The 21,665-nt window shown below is 45.9% G+C and overlaps 1 protein-coding gene across 35 annotated transcripts in view; it reads right to left on the reverse strand.

Annotated features, from left to right (window-relative positions):
• LOC111931866 (putative methyltransferase DDB_G0268948) overlaps window positions 1-21,665 on the reverse strand; it is a 169,314-nt gene that overhangs the window by 40,183 nt on the left and 107,466 nt on the right. Inside the window, exon 3 of one of the 35 annotated variants that reach the window (XM_086896279.1) lies at window positions 5,113-5,284. The exons of the other annotated variants lie outside the window; for them this stretch is intronic. The gene's annotated coding sequence lies outside the window, so the exon portion shown is untranslated. The remainder of the gene's footprint in view (window positions 1-5,112; window positions 5,285-21,665) is intronic. 35 annotated transcript variants of the gene reach the window in all.

Genomic DNA, 21,665 nt, shown 5'->3' on the forward strand with positions numbered 1-21,665 from the left:
GGTTGCACTCACAATAGAAACACTGTTCTGTGATAGAGCACTCTCAGCCTCAGGTCTTGTAATTCTCAGGGAGCTTTTATTTGCATGTCCAATCCCACTGAAGCCCAACAAGTCATGATCAAATAGATACTCACAGCTTATTGATTGACACTGAAGTTCTTGGTGACTCCCTTATCAGAACTACACATCAAAGGTGAGGAATAGGAAGCACCTTGGCTTTAGAGGATGTAAGAACCACCCTTTGTCAAATCCACACTGAACCAGTGACAGAAATAAGTGATGGTTTTCAATCTAACCTCCTTCACCCAGTTTTTCCATTTCACCTCCTCATTTGAAGAGCTTTGTAGGAGCTGCCAAGCCCAGTCCTTGCATGAATTTTGTCATCATAGTCCAGAGGCCACACACATGTGGCACCCAATCATGTCCTGCTTCCCAGGCCGGTGTCATTTCTGCTCCTACTTGGTCCAGGGTGGGACAAGCTGCTTTGTTTAGGGACCTGTCAGCACACAGAGCTGGCTGTCACAGCTCCCACTGGCAGTAGCATCTACTGCTGTGGGCCCTTACAGTCTCTGGAGGAACAGAAAGCATTTATCCTTCCTCATACTTCATAGATGAAGCAAAATTGATCCCGTTTACTCGAGGAATCTGTGAAAAAGAAGAAAAATTCAATGCAATCTCCCCAGTTTCTGCTGTTCCTAAACCACAGGTAAAGCCTACAGGTACCACATGAGTCCAGGTTCACATTAAAACAAGCTTTTAGGAAGGATTTTTTCTTCAATTCTGCTTGCAGTAGCACATGAGGAAACACAAGACCCAGGAGCCTCTTGGAAGGGCTCTCTGTAAGACATCATCTGAGCAGATGCACGCTCAGCTCAGCAGATGCTCACGTGCTTTCAGCTGTGCTCAGGCCAAGGTGCTCCGTGGAGCCCCACGGGAACAACGCATTTCTCTGGAAGCTGGGCTGAGGTAATAATGTTTGACAACTGGGTTGGATAAAGGGAGTGAAGCCACGTCTCCTCCCCAGCCACTCAGTTGCCAGTTCAGACAGCACGAGGCCCATCCTCATTTCTTGTGTCCAGACTCAGCCCTGCCCACAGCCACGTCCCTCCACAGGAGGAGGAAGGCAGTAATATCACCATCGCACTTGTCAACAGCCCTTCACACTCAGCTTTCCCCAGAGAGCAGCAAACTGTTGTTTTCAGGAGGAAACCCACGTATTTTCCCCAGAGATAAACGGGAGAGGTTCTTCCCAGGCGAGGCTGGAACAATCCCCCAGCAGGCGCGGCCTGAGGGGCTCACGGCTGCCTGGGGCAGCGCTGCCCGCCAGGGACAGCGGAACCGGGGCAGTGTCAGGCACTGAGCATCACCTGGAACTCCCTGGAAAACTCCTCACATCCCACACAAGCTGCTGGGAGGCTTTCATTAGCCACAAGGGGATGGGGAGGGTGGGGAATAAGGATCTGCTCTCACCAGGGTGAACTACACAGCAGCAAACACAGCCTCGAGCGGTGTTTCCCCTGACCCAAAGCACTGCAGGGACCAAAGGATTGTCACCAGGGCCTGGGGCATGGCAGGGAACACACAGCGTGCTGCTGGGCTGGTGGTGTTAATATTTGCTGCTGGTACACAGCCTCAGGTGATTTCTCCAGAGCAAAGAGGGTGTGAGGGGGAGGAGGAAGAAGCTGCAGCTGAGAACAGGTACTGGAATCTGCTGTGCAGCTCCCAGGACTTGTGCATTCAAGGCTCACAGTCAGAGGTCAAGTCCACATTGACTCGTGGCAGCACAGATGCCTCTGAGAGAGGACAGAGAGGTCACAACCTCTGCTTGAGTGGCTTGGTACATCTTCCAAGAGATCAGTGATTCAGCAGCAGAAAAACCAGCCCAAACAGACAGCTCCTCAGCCGCCTCAAACGCTCTTCCATCCCACACACAGAGGTGAGTCAGTGGCCTTTGGACCTCTGGGGCTGTGGAAGCTCTCCAGAATGCTTTCAATTGCCTTGACCCTGCTGGCTTCCCAAACTCAGGCAGCAAAGCCAGCATAGCAGTTCATAGGGTGGGTGTAAAGCCAGGGTGAAGATGAAGAGATGCTGATATGACTTGAACTCCAAGTCAAACAAACTGGAAGGAACTAAACAGAGCAGAGGAATCTTTTTGTTTTGCAAATCATGACAGTTGCCAGCTCTCCCTTACCTGCTAAACGCATCTCAAGCTTGTGGAAAAGTATCAGGGAATGAGCTCATGGCACCAGCTGATGCTGGAGCAGTCTCCTCACCTCAAGGGCCAAGCTGCAATCAGCTCTCTTGGGAGCAGAGTGTGCTTGGGGCCAGGAGCAGGAAGGAGGACTCACTCCTGCGGGAAGCTGACCCGGGCAGGATGGGCTGATAGCCACCTATCAGCAACATTTCCATTGCTGGTAGCTGGCAGAGTCTCAAATTGCTTGGATTGCTGCTCCGCTGCCTCCTCCCCATCCCAGACTTCCTCTGGAGCAGCCTCTCAGCTCTCCCCAGCACAGCCCTGCCAGGCTCCCCCCGGGCCAGCCCCCTCCCCAGTCCCACCTGAACCCCTCCAGGGGCTGCACACCTTGGAGCAAGGGCTGCATCTGTCAGTGGCAGGGAGGAGCTCGCTCCTGGAGCTCCCTGCGCTCCCACCAAGGCCCACACAAATCACACACGGTGACAGGCAGCCACGTTTCACTTCTTCCAGCCTGACAATTCTTAGAGTGTATGTGAAAAAAAAAAACCAAACAAACCCAAAACTACTCCAAAAAATACCTTCAGCAGAAAAGGCTCAGTGGACATCTGTGCAAGCTCTGTCCAGATGTTTGTCTGGGCTGGCTGCTGGAGTGGGGTGTATTTGACATTTACATTTAACAAAATATCCAAAGAGCTGCGATTGCAAAGGGCCAGGGGGACACACACTAGAAATGGGGAGGAAGGAGTTTTTCCCTTTGGCAGTGGATGGATTTGTCTGACACTTAGGCATAACAGATCCTTCAGAGACTGGCAGCAAGGGAAAAGAGAGCTCTGGTTTAGCCCATCACTCACAGCATTACAATCAGATCACACTTGGTCACAGAGAAAGGGAAAAAAAACCGAAATAAAACACACCTTCCAAATATACATCACAGAACTAAATATTTTGTCATTTTGTAAAAATAGAAGCTAATGCCAGGAAAGAACTCCAAGTAGTTCCACTTCAGAGACAGCAGGAGAAAGAAAGAGGAGGGATTGATCAGAGAACAGAAAGACAAATTTTAATGTATATTTTTCAGCCTGGATTTAATGTAAACAGTTTTCCTTGTGTTATATGAACAAGTTGACAAAGGCTGAAACAAACAAAACCACAAACAAACCCCAAGACATCACCCTTGAATGCCAGAAATCCTTGTGCTGCGGAACATGAGCTGCAGTCAGGCACTCCTGAGATCCCAGCTGCACACAAGAACACGGTGAAAGACCTGATGAAAGTCTGATAAAATCACATTTTTAAATAAAGTCTGGATTTTCCTAGGTTGCCCAGCTACCTGGTCAGACTGCACACAAGACAAAATGTGCAGACTGGCCAAAGATCAGTCCCTAAAATACCCAGAGCAATCTGGAATCACCGAGGCAGTTTTACCCCTTCAGTAAAGGAAACCAACAGATTCATTTTCCCATTTGGATTTGTCAGGTTTCTATTCAGTTCGGGTAGGGGGAAGCATTTTTAATGTGCTGTGATAAAGGAATAAGGATGAGGCACTAAGAGATGCAGTGACATGTGGATTAGGTTTTTATATTCACTCAGATTTATATTCATTCAGTTTTATATTCACTCATCCCAAATTTGGTGATGTGGCAGAGGGATATAGCCCCGCAAATTTGCTTGTCTGTGCAGCACATCTCACTCACTGCTACTCCCAGGTAACAGAAATTTATTTTCATTTAATTCCAAGGAGAAACCATGGCACCTGACTGGGGCCATGTGTTGAGAGGACAGAGGCAAGAGCCAAGCATTCCAAGCTAAAGATTAAACTGTTGTCCCAGAAGGAGGACAGACACTCCTCCCAGGCTGGCTTGGCTTTTGTTTCTTCTCTGCTTGTCTACCAGGAGAATCTCTATAAAAGAAGAAGTTCTTATTTATCAGAGGACATTTGAAATGTCCTCTTTTAGCAAGATGTTTGAAACATGCCCATAAACTTTTCACCATGAACCGTGCACAGCCCCATCAGCAAGATCCTCATAATTAATTAGACAAACCATTTATTTGGCCACCAAATCTGACCAAGCAGCTGTCAAAAGTTTCAGGCCATGCACTCAGCACCACAATTCCCAGCCCAGGATAACAGCATGGCTCCTGGTGAGCAGGGCAGGCAGAGATCCAACCTTCCAGAGAAACAAGGCATCCTTTTGTGAACGCAGCCCTCGGGGTTTCTCTTTGTCATCCAAGAGTAATTATTTTGCATATCTCATCCTGGGTGAGCTTGAGGGTTGTATTTCATTACATCCCAGGCACAGGTGTTATACCAGACTTTAAGGAGAATTTTTGATCCTGAGGGGGACAAGGAAAACTGGATGTTGAGAGACTGTTAATAAGAATGCACCACTAGAAAGAACATCGTAGATAAAACAAATATGGCCCCTTTAATTATGCATAGGCGGTAATTAATTCATGTTATTAACTAATTAATGACTCACTTCAAGGACAAGGGAAAATGGTCTGTTTATAGCTTAAAATGATGTTATTGCTGCTTAGAAAACAAAAACAAAACATCAGTTGAAGATCAAACAGCTCTGTCAAGTCCTGAATTTGGTTCCAGGAAATCCTGTGTTCTCCTCCCCAAGGAGCAGTGATTCACAGTTGTGTCTTGCTAAAGAGACTGAAGCTGGGTGCTCTCATTTGCTCCATTTTGACAAGTTTTTACATTTTTTTTGGTCCAAATTTGCAGATTCCCAGAGCCAAAATAAGCTGCGGAGTGTGAGACAATAATAAAAATTTGAGATTTATTACAAGGTTAGTAATATTTTAGCACTTTGGAGAGCTGGTAAAGAGCCAAGACAGCCTTCTCTTTGCTCTTTGCCAAGTATTGTAAGAAACAGAACAAAACAATATGGTGCCTGCCCTAGAACACTCACAGCCCAGCAAGCAGAGAGATGAAAAGTGCTTCAGGTCGTGGAAAAATAGTGACTTTCCCAGGAGGCTGCGACAGCATCACACAGTCCCACACACGGGCTTGGTGCACCCAAGGTTTTGGAGAAATGGAGGAAGATCTTGCAGATCTGCCATGCTTCTGTCTCCAGTAAAAACCTAAAAAAAGATTTGGAAGTGTTTCAGTTGTCTCTGAGTGTCCCATAAATTGCCTTCCCTTGAAATGTTTGTAAGGAGCCACATGTTTGGTGCAGAGGGAGCCCAAGTTCACGGCTGCTCCTTGGCTGGAGAAGCAACTCCTCAAACTAAATGAGTGTGTCATTTCCCAGGCAAGGGAATGCTGAGGGGGGCTGCTTGTTGCTGCTCCAGAAGGGAGGCACTGGGCCAGAATTCCCAGCTATTCAAACCTTTATGAGCTGGAAGAACTCTGCTGATTTATGGCTTATGGGTGCTCAGGTTGCAAACCACGGTTCTGGCCTACTTCGTTTTTTATTCCCAATTTCTCTCAAGGAGCCTTTCTGAGACAAGGCAGGAGATGCAGCTTCAGTCAATCTTGTTGCCAATCCTCCTTCTTTCTGTTGGGATGTGAATTTTGTCACCAAGTTAAGAACAACAGCCAAATAAGTCTACATAACATCACAAATCAAAACTTCCACAGAAAAGAAAAAAAACCCACAAAAACACAAAAGCCACCTGAGCTCACCTCACCTGCATTTCTTCAGTTGAATTAAGAGACACATTGGTCTATCCTGAGCATCCTACAAGAAATATAACCTCTACCTTGATATCCTGTGTTTTCTGGGTCCTAATTAAGGGGAAAATCCAGGAATTATAGCCCAAAGAGCACACATGGACAATTGAAACAGGGGTGTCAGTAGATACATTGGTACTTGACTCTCCAAAATACTGTGGAGAGCATCACTTTCCTCTTCCCAGATGAATTCATGGACTCATCACAATTCTAAGAGAATAAACCCACAAGAGTCAAGTGAGCAAGCAACAGAATTAACAGTCTCCAGCCATTATTGAAAGAAAATACATGAGGGATTTTCACTGGCAACACCAGTCTTTAAATCCATTGATTATTCAGCCTTATCACACAACTGAGGGTGACTAATTTGCATTTGTGTTTTTCATTACTTCTTCTGCATCGCTGAGGACAGAGCTTTTCTGTTAAAAGAAGACAAAAGCCCCTCAGCATCTCAAGTTGTTCCATGACTCTGAGCTAGAAAAAGGAAGAGGAAATGTAAAAGTATAGCCAGGTACAACAACAGATACGGAAAAACCTTAGTAACAGCAGGAGAGAGGCCAACACTGATTCATATTTGACTGGCTGCTCCTGGGAAAAACATAGGATTATATCATCCTCCTCCTCCAATTCCCAAGGTGATGTGTTAGGAAAATCTCAAACAGGGCACAGTGGTCACAGTAAAATCATGGAGTCACAGAATGGTTTGGGCTGGAAGGGACCTTAAAGCCCATCTTGTTCCACCCCCTGCCATGTGCAGGGAAAACTTCCACTATCCCAGGTTGCTCCAAACCCCACCCAGCCTGGCCTTGGATATTTCCAGGGATCCAGGGGCAGCCACAGCTTCTCTGGGCATCCTGTGCTCCGGGTCTCAGCACCCTCACAGGGAACAATTCCATCCCAATATCCCATCTAACCCTGCCCTCTAATCCATTTCCCCTTGTTCTGTCACCCCAGGCCCTTGTTCACAGCCCCTCTCCAGCTCTTCTGGAGCCCCCTTAGGCACTGGAAAGGGCTCTAAACTCTTCCTGGAGCTTTCTTCAGCTGAATAACCCCAGCTCTCCCTGCTGGCTCCAGAGCAGAGGGGCTCCAGCTCTTGGAGCATCTTTGTGACTCTCTTCAGAAGCTCTACATTCTTCTGATGTTGGACCCCAGGGCTGAAGGCAGCTCTGCAGGTGGGGTCTCACCTGAGCAGGGAAGAGGGGCAGAATCCCCTCCCATATCCTGCTGCCCACGCTTCTTAAAATGGTATTATGGTGTTTTCTCTCATGTTTTTTAGATGTTTTCAAAAAAAGCTCCTCTAGCATTATTAATGTTTGGGGGGATTAAGAGTCCTCTGTCCCCTCCCACCACTTATCCACCCTGCTTCTTCCCTGCCTGAGGCCACCAAGTGAGAGCAGGAATTCCTGACCACCAAGGGGTTTGTTGTTTTGGAAACAGCAGTCGATGACTAGAACAGACATGGAAGACAAGGCTGAAAAGAGATGATGGATGTGAGGACACTGGAAACACAACTTGGTTCTGAAAGTCTTTTCTCCTCTGAGCAAACCACGTTCCAAAGATGCTCAGAGCACTTTCCACATTAGCTTGCACTGAGAACACAGAAAAAAGGGGAAAAGAATCTTCCAAAGGGAAAAAATATCAGAGGCCTTGATTTAGCAACTCTTAGAAGAGATTAGCCTTCATCTTGCAAAGCAATCCCAAGTAAAACCATCAGTTCAATAGGAAAAAAACTCACTCCAAAAGTAGTATTGTTTAGGAAAAACAGCAACTGAATGTTTTAAGTTGTATTGTTTTCCAGAAAGCTTTGAAATAGAAGTAGCTTTGAAACGTTCACAATTCTCATCCAAACTCTTTTCAAGTCCCTTTACAAGAGTAATTAGGGAAAATAACATTCAGGTCTGCCTTGCACATGGTTAGATGTGTGTGCAATACAACAGAACATGGGCAGCTAGAGATATTGGAAGGTTTTTTCCAGGCATGATTTTCTGTAGCCTTCCATCTGTTCCCAATAGGATTAGAGGAGACAAAACACTGCCTTCCACAAGCTATACTCTTTGGGTTGTAGTTTGATTTTTAAAAAAATTTAAAACTGGGAAATGGCTGTCAAGGGAAATAATGCCAGGGGTAGAGGGTGGAGAAGAAGGGGATTGCCAAGAGGGCTGCAGTTTCCAGAGAGCAGAGCATGAGTCAGCAGAGTAATTTTTTTTTAATATATATATATTGCAGAGCACTGTGATGCCCTGAAGACCACAACAGATGAAACCTCTTTACTATGTGTGTTATATCAATCAGGCAGCAAGATCTCATTACTTCCTGACAAAGGAACTCCCTGCAAAAACAGCTGGGATGCTTTAAAAAAAAATCCCACAACTTATTTATTTTTTAAGGAGAGCTTGGGCAATCTTTGTCCTTGAAGGGCTTGCCAGTATGAGCAACTTCTTCCACCTCCCTATATCTGATTTGTCACCATAATATACAAGAATTTGCTTCTCTCTCTCTCTGACCTTGCAGCTCTGTAGGATTCGTGAGTCCTCAAGGGCTCCTTTTATTTGCTCTTAAATCCTGCTGAAAACTTTCCCTTTTGGAAAACATTCCCGTCTCCTGGTGGCTGGCCATGGTTCCCATCTCCCACAGCAGCCAGCCCCTTTTACTGCTGTTTACTCCACTCCTTGGCACTCACACACTACTCCATGCCTACGGAGGAGCTGGGAAAGCTGCACCATCCCCAGCCACACAGCAGCTCTGCCTCCCTGGGAGGCTGAAAGAGGCACACTCAGAGCCCCAAAAGTAGTGGGCACACCTCACCCTCACCACTCAAACACTCTGGGAGGTAAGGTCCAGGTGCTCCAAGACCCCTTAGTCCAGCAAATATCTCTGAGATCTCATACAACCTACTGAAATGGCTTCTTTTTTCTTTTTTCTTCTCCCAGTAAAGTTATAACTTCCAGTCCTTCATCCTGAGCAGCCTCATTACACCACCCAAATGTCCAAGTAGGACATTGGCTGCTTGGTTACCAACAATTCAGTGTCAGATTAAAGACTCTGGCTAGCAGACCTGGGCAAGAAGGGTGGCAGGAAAAACAAAACACCTGCATATCAACACTGTAAAATGATGAATATGTGCTATAATTTGCAGCTTGTAGAATATCTCAGCAATCTCTGTGCTGTTGCCCATAGCTGTACCACTGGAGCAGCAAGAGAAGCTGCCACTCTACCCCTGCCAGGAGCCTTGGAACTGCTTTGTACCAGGTATCACTTCTCAAGAAGAGCATTATTGTTAGAAATGATAGAACTTTTAAATCATTTTAGCTAATGGCTTTAATGAACTTTTAAATTATTTGTTTTCATTACTAATAACCAGTCTATATGAATTAAAAATAGTGTATTAGTCTCAAATTACTCTTAGCCAGCATTTAGCAAAGTTGTCATAAGCTACTTTTGGAGCTTGGGGAAAACTACTGAAATTCTGAGTTTTGATAAACAACTCTCTTATGCTTCAGTGAACAAAACCTGGGAGAAGAGGGGTGTATTGTTGAAATTGGATACAAGGAGTTCAGAATTATGGACCAGGAGGACATTTTGCAGAAACCAGAAAGTAAAGACAATATTAATAAAGACTTGCTATATGTGTGCTGGAAAGTCCCTGCTGGAGGAAAAACATACTGAAAATATGGAGTCATTAGCACAAACAGTGAAAAATCAATAACCAACAGAGGACAAGAATGCTAATTAATGAATGATGTCATTTTGAGCCAATGAACATTAATTTCTTTCTTTGCCAAAAATGTATAAATAAGTGGAAAAGTTTTGTATCAGTATTTGTGTGGAGGCCAGAATTTTGTTGGCCGCACACACAAACCTTGGCCAAGAATAAAGTAATGCCTGAGTCACTAACACCAGAAAGTCAGTGTTAGAAGGTTTTATTGATCCTGATTTCAGAGGATTTGGTGACATTATCATGAGTGATAACCCAGGCAGACTTTAGGATGTTTTCCTGTCCCTTCTGCATGGATTTCTTGGGCAGGCTTTTATTCTGAAGCAGGAGCTGCAGCAGCTCACCCAGCCCGGGCTGTGCTTTGCATCCCTTGGAAGATTCCTCCCGTCTGTGAAACATCAGAGCTTTCTCTTCAAGCACATGTGGGCTCCTGCCCAGCTCATCCTCTCCTCTCCCTCACCTCTGAGTAGGGCCAAAGAATTTTCTGCTCTATTTCTCCTGACTGAAATGGGTTTTGACCCCAGTGCTTTCAGACCTGGGGGCCTGAATGTGTGACTTCAGCACCCATTTGTATGAAAGCAGGTTGTGGTATCACAGCGAGGAGTGAGGAGGTCCAGCCTTGACCCAAAACCTGTAGGGGTCAGTGGGAAGGCACTTGGGGATCTTACTGGGCTGTGGGTGCCCAGTTCAGGGGTGAAAGCACTGGGCTCAAAAGAAAGCAGTAGAGTGGTTCTGCTCTTGCCACTCGGCTGCTGGTCCTTCTGTATTTCACTATTCTGCTTCCTCAAACATCTCCATCATTTTTTTAATGACTGAACTCCCTCCACCATTTGAAACCTTTGGGTGGAGGGAGTTCAGTCATTAAAAAACCAGCTCAGGAATGGAGCCTTCTCAAATGAGCTGTGCCACCAAAATCAGTCACCGAGTAGCTGTGAGTTATGAAAGTATTGGGGAAAGTCAGGGTCGATTTGCAAACGGAGCAAACGGGAGGAAATCCGATGCATAAATAATCTGTCATGAACTCTTCACCCGCTGCTCTCCCCGTTAAACCCTCCATGAGCTAATCAGCAGCTCTGTTCCTCACTGAGGGCTGACAGTGTGTGTGCCTTCTGTGGTGTGATGTGATCGCCACTAATTGATTTTGGCCGCGGACTCGCCGTGCGTGCTGGATATCTGGGAAGAGCAATAACTTTAACATGCAATCATCCTGGGCAGTGACCAAGACAAGTTTGTTCTCCAACAAGCACTGGATACCTTCCTCTGTGCAGCCTCAGTGTTCCAGCTTAGCTCATCTTTTGGGAGACTTTACTGCCTTGAAGCACCTGATCATTGGAAATGAGGCTTCCTTTCCTTCCAATTTAACCTTGGATTTCAGGGCTTGGGATATTTGTGGTGAAATTTTGTATGAATTTTCCTTTGGAAAAGGTAAACTGCTCTTTTAAAAGGAGTAGAAAAATCTCTGTGAAACAGGATCCATGTGGCAGGTTTTGGAGGTTATGTAAGGATACTGCTGAGCTGCTGTGAGCACTGATGTGGGTGACACTACAAAACTAGCTGCAGTCCTCACAGAAAGACAGCCCTCACCTCTGGTACTGTGTTTCATTACTACTCCCACCCCATCAAACCCCAAACCTCTCCCTCATCATCAAATACTCTTATTTGTGTATTTATGAAAGAAGATATGTGGCCATATCTTCTTTCAAGATCTGCTGCTTGCCTTCTTGGACTTTCACAGTGAGATTGGTGACAAAAGACATTTCACTCACTGCTCTACAACAACGATCCTCACCTCACAACATATTTTCATCCATCACCAGATTTTAGGATTTCTCAAGAGGAGTTCCCCCCTAGGATCTCTGATGGGAGTTTAAACTGTTGGCCTGAGAACAAGGGTAGATAACTTTACCCAGCTTTTGTTTCGTGAACCAAAAGTACTGACTGGGCCCAGATTTAAATGACCCCAAAACTCATTTACCAGAAAAGGTGATCCCAACCGAGATGTGGATTCATTTATAAATTAGTCCAGGTTCTATACCTGCTCTGGGTGAGCCTCTTTCATCATGTAGCTGTGCACAAAAAGACAGCAGTGCCTTTAGCTTCTCACCACCTGCCTTTTAGCAGAGATTGCTTGCTGATCCCAAAGGCATTTCCAGGCAAAATGTCCCTTTGGCTTAAAGAGACTTCACTAACAGACAAATGGCTTTGACCAAGAAGGACCAAGGGCAATTTGTGCTGGAAAAAGGAGGATCATCTTTAGGAGGTGCTGCTGCAGGCCAGCCCAGTCAGGTTTTCAGCTAGAAAAGAGATTTGGATGGACCCTGACAGCAGGTAAGATACAGCAGAGGACAGGAGGTATCATAGGAACAGGTCCTTTGGAGGTCAGACTGAAGGTCCACCAAAGCCAGTGACCATAGGCAGGAAGAGGAGAGCCTGCAGGGATCCTTCCCTCCTTGTCCTACTCCTTGCAGCCACCTTGCAGCAGCTCAGGATTCATCCAGCAGCATGGATGAATGACTCTTCCCAAATCTGAATCCTCTTCCATTTTCAGTCTCTGACAAGGGGTTTTGGTGTTATCTCTTCCATGCTGAGTGTGATTGAAAGTCCTCTCTCATATCCCTTCAGGGCAGTTGTTCCTTTACTTGTTTTCCTCCTCCATAGCTTTCTATATCCTTCTTGAGGAAGATGAATAGGACTGCACACAGAATCCCGACCCCAGGGATTTATATAATCACACAGAGTGTTTTCTGTGCTGTTCACTATTTGTCTGAGATAAGTCCTGCCTTTTGGTCTCTGGTGAGCACTAAGCTGATGTTTGTACAGGCTGATCCACAGTAAACTCTCTGGAGCAGTGATAACTGGGTGTGCTTGTGGCTGGGCTCCCTTTTCTCCTGTGTGCTTTACCTTGCATTTGACAAAATCCAATCTCATCTGCCATTTTCCCAAATACCCTCCAGTACCAGGACATCCTTCTACATCTCTTTGCAGTCAGCTTTAGCTCTAAATAATCCTCCTGAGTGTTTGAAAAACACTTCTCTGTAAAATCAAAGTGTCTCCTCCTGTCCTTTGTTTGCTTATTATTGTAAGTTTATAATTGATGAAAAATCTTTCCCTCCTGGGGAGGGGGCTTGTTAAAAACCTACTGACTCTGTCAGCCTTAGCTAAGGGTTGTTTGACACTTCAGTAGTTGTTACAGATTTGTGAAGTGTGATTTCTCCCTACAAATGCCAGATTAGTTCCTCTCCAGTCTATCAGTTTCAACCAAATGCATACTAATTCTAACATTTCTGCCAGCCTGTCTGACAGACAAATCAGGATCTCTGGTCTATGGGTGCTGGGAGGTGTTTTAGGAACTGGTGACATATTTAGCACACTCCAAACTTCCAGCACAGAGACTGGTTTAAGCAAGAGGCTCCACACCACAGAAGTGGAGCTGTAGTTTCCTATCCAAGCAACAGCAGAGCTTCTGGGAGAGCAGCAACTCTTTTAGCAAGTTATTGTTCTCTTGGTGTGGTCTCATCAAGGTTTCATGGATTAATGAGCCATCACCCATCAGGCAAGGTGGCTGCATCTCAAAGATGGGGGTTTAAACTATTGAATTTTACTTCACAACAGAATTGGATGAAGAAGACACATGTATTCCAGCTTTCTGACAGGAAATAAACAATTTGGTAGGACACTTCTGTTGTTTCAGTTGTAAATTACTGCCCTTGGCTCACATGGTGTTCATATTCAAAGTAGCTGGAAATTGCTCAAAATATCAGAGAATCACAAAATGGTTTGGGAAGAACCTTAAAGCTGATCTTGTTCCACCCCCTGCCACGGGCAGGGACCCCTTCCACTCTCCCAGCTCCAAGCTCCATCTAGCCTGGCCTGGAACACTTCCAGGGATCCAGGGGCAGCCACAGCATCTCTGGGCACCCTGTGCCAGGGCCTCAGCACCCTCACAGGGAACAATTCCTTCCCAATATCCCATCTAACCCTGCCCTCTAGCAGTGAGATGATGATTCCCCCTTGTCCTGCCACTCCAGCCATTTATCAAAAATCCCTCTACAGCTCCTTTAGGCACTGGAAGGGCTCTAAGGTGTCCCCAGAACCTTCTCTCCTCCAGGTGAACACCCCCAGCTCTCCAGCCACCAAGGAACTTTCAGCCCAAGGACAGGGCAGGATGGGCAGAGGGTACAGGTGTTTTCCAAGGATGGGGGAGCTGCACACAAATCCTTGCCTTTGTTGTAGGGCCTGGATTTCAGACTTACAACCTCAGTCACTCTGAGAAAATTGTGCTGTGGTAGGATAAGCTGGGACTGAGGCTGCAGGCATGAGAGGTTAAAGAACTCTTGAGCTAGACACAAGCTGAAAGAACTTCTGCCAGGTTAACTCCTAGAAAATCATCCTCAGTCCAAAGGGCTGAACATAAATTGGTATAAAAGCTAAAGCAAGTGCTGCTGCAGCCTTTGCCAGAGCAGCACACCCAGCCCTGCTAAAACACAGGGCCAGGCTGACATTCCACCACAACTGACACTGCCATCACATCACTTGTTACCGACCCCACTTGTCCTCCCTTCCTCTGCTTGTCACTTCAGGGGACAGGACCTGCAGCAGCACAGCCTACAGAGCCCTGCTTCAATCTGTCCCCCATTTGAGCATCCTCCTCAGAGGGCTGGCTCCTGCTCTGAGACAGAAAGCGCCGCCTCTTTCGGCTCTTACGAGGAAAAAGCATGAGAGAATTATCTAGTTCAGACTTTTTGGCAGGCTTTCTATACTCTGCATTACAGTGTATATTTCTAGACAATGTCTTTGCTCTTTTGTGGTCATTTGAGAACAAACTGAACTGCCTCCTTTAACATTTTGGTACCTCTGCAAACTTGCCTTAGACCAAACAGAGGTTTGGAGGGAATCAAACTTTGGTGGAATTATTTTAACATATGAGCAATAAACACTCCCCTTCTCGTTCTGCTTTGCTACTAACTCACATCACAGTTACTCCAGGATTTTGCTACAGGAAAACACATTTCAGCATCAGACACAACAAATGGGATGCACAGCTACAGTCATGGCTGTTGCCTGTGTTTATGGGAGCTCTGCATTTATCCCACGCTTGGGTCTTTAAAACTTGAGCTGTATAAAAATGTCTGCAGTGAAACATGAAACCAAATGAGACTGACCCAGACTGGGATTTGGTTTTACATGGGAAAGTCAGGCAAAGTTCACCTAGAGAGCTGTGAAGGTTCATGAACCTTGTGAGTGAGCAAAGGTCCAGTTCTGAACAAGCCTAGACAAACCTTTTCCGGAAATTTTAAACAACTGTGCATTTGGGAACAGAGATCCTTTAAAATAAATACTTTTGATAGGAAATCCATTGGAGTGAAACCTGGTGGCTTCAACAATGCTTAGCATTAATATGTTGAATGAAATGCAAGTTTAAGTTCACACAGAGCCTGAGAAGTGTTAAATGAGGGGGAATGAACCACAAACTCCTTGTTCCTGGGGCTCCAATGAAAAATACGTCGTTTGCAGCTCTAGACTTAAGGAGATGTATATTTTGTTTTATTGGATACCTGCACTATGTCTGAAATACGGATCTCTCTAGATGGCACCTTCACATATTCAAAGCATCTCCTAATTTTCTCCTGAAAAGCCTCTCAGGAATAATTTTTTACTGTAAAATACCAGTCTGACTTTTCTACACCTTCTTTTGGCCATGCTCAGCAAAATACTTCACAAACACTGATGCAATGTAACTGAGGGTTCCCTAAGCAATATTGTTGACAGCTGAAAACTGTCAACAAGCTGAACACATCCTTAGAGACAGGTCCTCTGACTATCAGTCATTATGATACCATGTAATAAAACCTGGGAACTCACCAACGTAATAGAGTTTCCTTGAGGTAAAGAAATATTCCAGCAAGTTGACAGCAGTTAGGGATTTTTCTTTGGGTCATGACTCCAGCTTTTTTTTTCCAGATTTGGCCAGGGGAAATGGAAAAAGATTTACAGTACAGCTGAAGGCCAGACACCAAATCTCTTGACTTATCGTCTGGTATCTAATCTTTAAATTAGAAAGGAGCTGAAGACACGGCTTCAGACGTTACCACTACCGGGTTCCTAAAGCTGGGGGAAAAAATACAATAATGTAGTTTTTAGAAACCAGATGGGTAATCCATAGTGTTATTAACATGTGGAACACAAGCTGGTCTGCAAGGGGCTGGGCTGTTCCTTTCTCTGAGGTCTGGGCAGCAGTGGTGGTGCACAGATCTGAGCTCCAGGCGGGAGGCACGGTGCTGGTCCTTGCCTCATGACTGGCAGCAGCAGAGGGGAGTGGGTGCCCGGGGCCTGAGCTCTTTTGGTGATGAACCTACTCTTGATACCCCTGGTTCCTGCCCCACCTGCCACACTCACTCCAGAGAGGAATGGAGACGGGCAGAGCAGAGCAGGGAGCTCATCTGGCAGCTTAAAAACAGAAAGGAGGTAAACTTCACAGCCAGCTTTCCTTTGCTCAGCAGTAAGAAATGACCCTCATTCTCCCTAATAAAACTCCCCAGCCATCCTGTGATGGGCAAAGGAATAAGAATTAAAGGATGGAATGGTGGTGCACGTGCCATAAACATCACTTCCCTATGCGCTCCGCTGCCAGAGCACACGTAATAAACTTAATTTCCTGGTGCAGTGCCCTGACTGGAGTACACTGCCCAGATCTTCCTCTTGCACACAGCTGAGAGCCAAGTCATTCTATAGGATTATTTTGTTAAGAGCAAAGCTATTTGATCTGAAGAGATTAAGCACCAGATTATGGCCACAGCTTTTTCCGGATCAGCAGCAGCAGAGGAAGAGGGCAGGAGCTGTCTGGAGATTTGAGTCGGATCCTGGAGCTTGGGAGACTCAGGTTCAGTCCTTTCAGCAAGCTCCCCACTCATCTGGAGATAAGATACCTCTCCTGTTTGCACACTGAACCTCACACCTCTCCTCTGCCTCAGGGGAAAGCAGGTTTTGATAGAGCTGCTGATTTGGGAAGAGTTCCTGGTTTCCGTTCCTCATAGAATCACAGAATTGTTTGTGTAGGAAGGGACCTTAAAGCTCATCTCATTCCAAGCCTTGCCATGGACAGGGTCACCTTCCACTAGAGCAGGATGCTCCAAGCCCTGTCCAAATTAACCTTGAACACTTCCAGGGATGGGGCAAATTGCTGTCCTTCATTTCATGTGCTGTTTAATGACAATGATTCTCCCCTGAACTCCTTAAATTTCATCTCTCTCTTTTACACATAAATATTCCCTTTATATACAGACAACTCTAACTTGCACAGGGAATGAGAATAGCCTTACAAATTTCATAGTGCCAGCTTCCCAAACCAGCCAGTCCCAGCCAGGGTGGTTTGTTACAACATCCTTTGGAGTCTCACACTGTTGGAAGGTGTTACCTGAGTTCTTTTAGTGAAACACATGGATGGGCACATGTTTAAAAGAGATTTGTACAGATGGGTGCACACACAGACAGGCTCTGAGAGCACTCTGTGACAACTCCTTCCTTGTAAAAAGTGAGCGTTGTTACCACAGAACTGCTCTTCTGCCACACCTGCAGCTCTACAAGGAAGAATGTTTATCTCAGGGGCTCTCAGTTGGGTTGGCACCAACAAAACCATTCCCCGCCATAAAGTCACCCTGGAGAAAGTACAAGACATTTTATAGAGAGGTGATCTTTTCAGAATTTTAGATTAGCTCTGCAGTGAGGGAAATGAGAGGTAGGACATATCCCTTCCACCCCATGGGCTGGAATTGCACCTGGAGTCCCCATCCCATCCCATCCCATCCCATCCCATCCCATCCCATCCCATCCCAATTCCCCGGTCTGTCTCTATTTCACACACCAAAACCACAACATTTTGAATGTTATGCACCTGGAGCAAGCTGCAACTCCAAAAAAAGCAAGAGAAACCATAATCATAAATCATCACAATCCAAAGCAGCCATCATGGGATGCTCTGAGTCTCTTCCAACTTCATAAAACCATGGCCAAACCTCCTTTGATTGCTCTGGGAGCAGGTTTTAGCTCTTTCTGAACCAATTAAATACTTCTTTCTCCAGGGCCATGCCTTAGTGTTAATTCTTTGGAAAACACTGACAAAGCTATATCCTTTTGAGGACAAGAATGCACTGGGTAAGCTGCTGCCAAATCTGCTTTCATTTTGGTGTGTGTGGAACTTTTAAGCAGCAACAGGGCCCATCACATTCCAGGGTACGCATCTAACATGTCAAACCCTGTGGCAGAGGGACAGAAAACATCAGCTCATGGGGGGCTTTTTGAATCTGCAGCCTGGTCCAACCCATGGACCAGCTCTGGGTAAGTCACCCTGCAGGGTTTGGTGGGCCTCAGTTTAGAAACCAAGGGACAATATCAGAAAAGTAACGCAGTAATGTTACTTAGACTGGAAAAGAAAATGTTAATTTAAATATAACATAATGGAATATAAATATAATTATGATTTTACCAACTGTGTCTCCTCTTACACAGCCCTAGCAGTTACTGGAAATACTTGATTAACTTGAAAATACAAAACAACTGCTCTTAGAATCGGATATTCTGGTGAATCTTCCTTCCCAGTTCCATGACAAATTCTTGGATGGCTAAACAAGAAATCAGTACTGGGTACACATTATGGGTAGAAACAAAGCCATGGCAACATGGAGTTGATTGTAAGGCTTGATTAAAGGCACTGTATTAGTTCCATGGATTTGCTAAGAGTTTGGGCCAGATGATTAAATTTGTACTGCTATTTATGGATCAGATGTTTACGTTTCACTTACAGGTCAACTTCACTGATGTAACGATGACCCCAGGCCTCTGTAAGAGCAAAGCTGGAGGGCTGGCCAGGGAGACACTCACAGGGTTTGACAACTTGAGAAACTTGGCACAGACAAACACAGGCTCCTGAGACACATGAGGAGGCAGAGGCTGGTGGTCCTGAGCCTCCACTGCCCCCTGGGAAAAGGTGGAGCTGAAAAAGGGGGTGCAGAGGCCACCACAGTGTCACTCCCTGTCCCCTCTGCTGCACAAGTCATGACCCCTCGGACTACAAGCAACACTGTGGAGACTGTGGGTATCGTGTTGCTTAAAACTGGATGCTGAAGCCTCTAGCTGAGGCAATTTATTGCTTTTCACAGAGGAAATGAGTACAAATTTGGCTGGGGATGTAAATAAATATGAGATCATTTACTTGGTGCTGACTTACGTGATGAATGGTTTGCATTTAAACGTTTCCATCGCATGTTGTCCAAATCCTGGAAGCAGTGTCCTTCTTCTGGGATCAACAGGAGCTGAAGGTGCTCTGCTCCTCAAAACACCCACATTTCTCAGTGCCAAAATAAGCACCAGGCACTTCTCAACTCTCTCTTTGGGGATTTTGTGTTTGCAGCATTTGTTACTAAAAAATCCAACTGATCATTGCTAAAGCCCTGAGACATCATGACTTGTCCTTTCCAAACTTCCCTCTAGGCCATTTTTCACACTCACACTGAAGTGTTCACCAGGTCAAAGTGTTTTGCACCAGATCTTTCTTTGTGCATCTATGTACTGAAAGAAACCTTTAAAAGTAATAGTTGGTAGAACAAATGGCAGTGTGATTTCCAATGGTTGAGATTCTGATTATTCAAAATTTCATGACAATGCCCAGATCCAAATATCCAGCTTTATGTACGGAGTTCTGACTGAATGGATCTGATTTTGGGGGCATGATAATAAAATGTAAAATACAGCTATAAATCAGAGTTTGAGAGTACCCAATTAGCACTGCAAGTTTGGGTTCTACCATGAAAGCACTCTGAGAACAGTAGAAGTCTGCACTGAAGTAGTTTGTGCTATCAGGTGGAAGCAAGATGTGGATGGTCTGGGGAAGGCTGGAAGGAGGAAAGTTTGGAGCTGCCACAGATTTGCTTGAACATAAATCTATGCAGCATCCTTCATGCCCCTGAAGACACATAACCAGCAACCTTTTGAGCAAGAGACAATGTCACAGGCCACAAGGGGAAAATTTCCAGGCCAAAGGACTACAAGTGCCCCAGGAACAGCTGCAGTAATGATGCAAGCTGGAGGAAACATGGAGGTTTAAAAGCTGTGGGCTTCTATGCTCTTAAGGTGAGATATATCATAGAATCAACCCCTGCAAGAGCATCTTGGGCTTATGAGTGTTCCACTTGAGGCTTCAGTTCATCAAGTCATGTATCAAAGACCTGTGAAAGGCAGACTGGGGCTCAGTGGAGTGTTTTAAAGCTCCTTTGTAGAATCAGAGAATGGCTTGTGTTGGAAGAGACCTTAAAGGTCATCTAGTTCTGATTCCCTGCCCTAGACAGTGCCTGTGGCCCTGGCCAGGGCTGCTTTCATGTGAATGCCACCTGCCTCAGGTCCTGTGCACCAGGAGCTTAAAAAAGAACATCTTCTACTCTTGATCCAGGTCTTGGTGAACCTGCTTCCCATTACAGTTCTGAACTTCTAAGAATAATTTACACAAGCTCTGACAGCAGACAATGGAATCCCAGGCTACTCTTGCATTCCTCTGCAGGGTTTGTTCCACCAGCCTTGGAGAACGGATGTCCCCAGAGAAAACTCAGGTGAACCAGGCCAAGCAGAACGTCATACCTTGTTATCCTGTGGGACTCTCCTGGGATCATCCTGTTCTGCATCCTGTTCTTTAGCCCTGACTGCAGCCAGCTTGATTAACACACCAAGAGCTATGAGCTGTGTTCCCTGGTGTTGTAGGACCATTGGGCTCTGGAGCTTAATGTGTTCCTTGCAAGTGGATCTCCATGCAGACAGGCTTGGGAAGAAAAAGAGACCAAGCCAGGGCTACTTCCATCCTCCTAGTGCCTGTCCATACTCAGGTCTTACAAAAAAAAAATGTTGTTACAAGCACCTTGCTGAAAACAAATCCTTTCTCGTGCATCCTTTTAGTGCTGGTGCCCTCCCTCCAGCAATGCCAAATGGAAAGAGTAAGGTTTCAGGCTCTGTACCAAGAAATTCCTGTTTTCAAAAGGCCAGACACAACAGCTGGGAAATTTCTGGTTGTTGCTGCCTTGTGTCAGTTCTTGCCCATTCCTGGAGTGGGGTGTAATTTCTGAAGCCTAGCAGCATTTCAAGCAGGCTGAGCAATCTTTGAATAATATCTTGGCTGACATTTCCCAGAGGCAGGAGTGTGTACTAACACAGAGCTATATGTGTGTTTTATGGCTGTCTATGTACACACAGGCCTGGGGGGAGGAAAGGGGGGTAACTCAGCATGTCTGGCTTTCAAAATGCTGATTCAGGAGACTGGAAGCTACCCCCAAGTTGCTGTTCTAGTCGACCCTGCCCAGTTTTCATCCAAGATGAGTCTAGGGGAGCTGAGATGTCTGTTTAGGGTGAGGGTCCAGCCCCAAAAACAGTGACTGCCAGCAGCACTGCCAGGCTGTAATTATGAACAGATTTGTCTTCATGATATTCACATTCCCAATGCTCCCCCTGCCTTTCCCCCTCTCAGAGAGCTGTCTTCTCCTCCTCCTCCTCACATACATGCCGAGACTCTGTGGGAACACACGTTTCCATGGGCAGCAGCAGTGGAAACCAATGTCAGCCCAGTCATCTCCTGGAAGCAGCCTCCTACTCTCCCCAGCACCACATTTCCATTACAGCAGCAAAGCTTTTTTGTCCTCTCATGGGTGTCTTCACCCTTGGATCCTGTCAGGAGTGACAAAAAGGTGGCATTTTGTCTGGTTTCTCCAGTATGGCTGCCCACACACATTCCCACAATCGTTTCTTCCCTCAGACTCTTTGGAGACACACATGTGCACAGAGCGGGAGGGAATCCCCTCATTTCCAGGAAAGTCAAGGAAAGCTGTCTGAGTATTTAGCCCCAGAAACTTCTGCACAGGAGGTGTGATCTGAAAGCAGGACTTGAGACTAATCACACCAAGCTCTGAGCTTCTGTCCTTCTCACCAGGTCCTTCTCTGCCCTTCTGTTTAGATGAACTGTTAGGGGGCTTTGTCCTGGGGTTTTCATCCCAAGCATGCTCTGCCCCAGGCAGGGAATATCCAGCTACAAAAGCAGCATC

Source organism: Cyanistes caeruleus, chromosome 7 (assembly GCF_971803275.1).
Source record: "Cyanistes caeruleus chromosome 7, bCyaCae1.hap1.1, whole genome shotgun sequence".
NCBI classification, from domain to species: Eukaryota; Metazoa; Chordata; class Aves; order Passeriformes; family Paridae; genus Cyanistes; species Cyanistes caeruleus.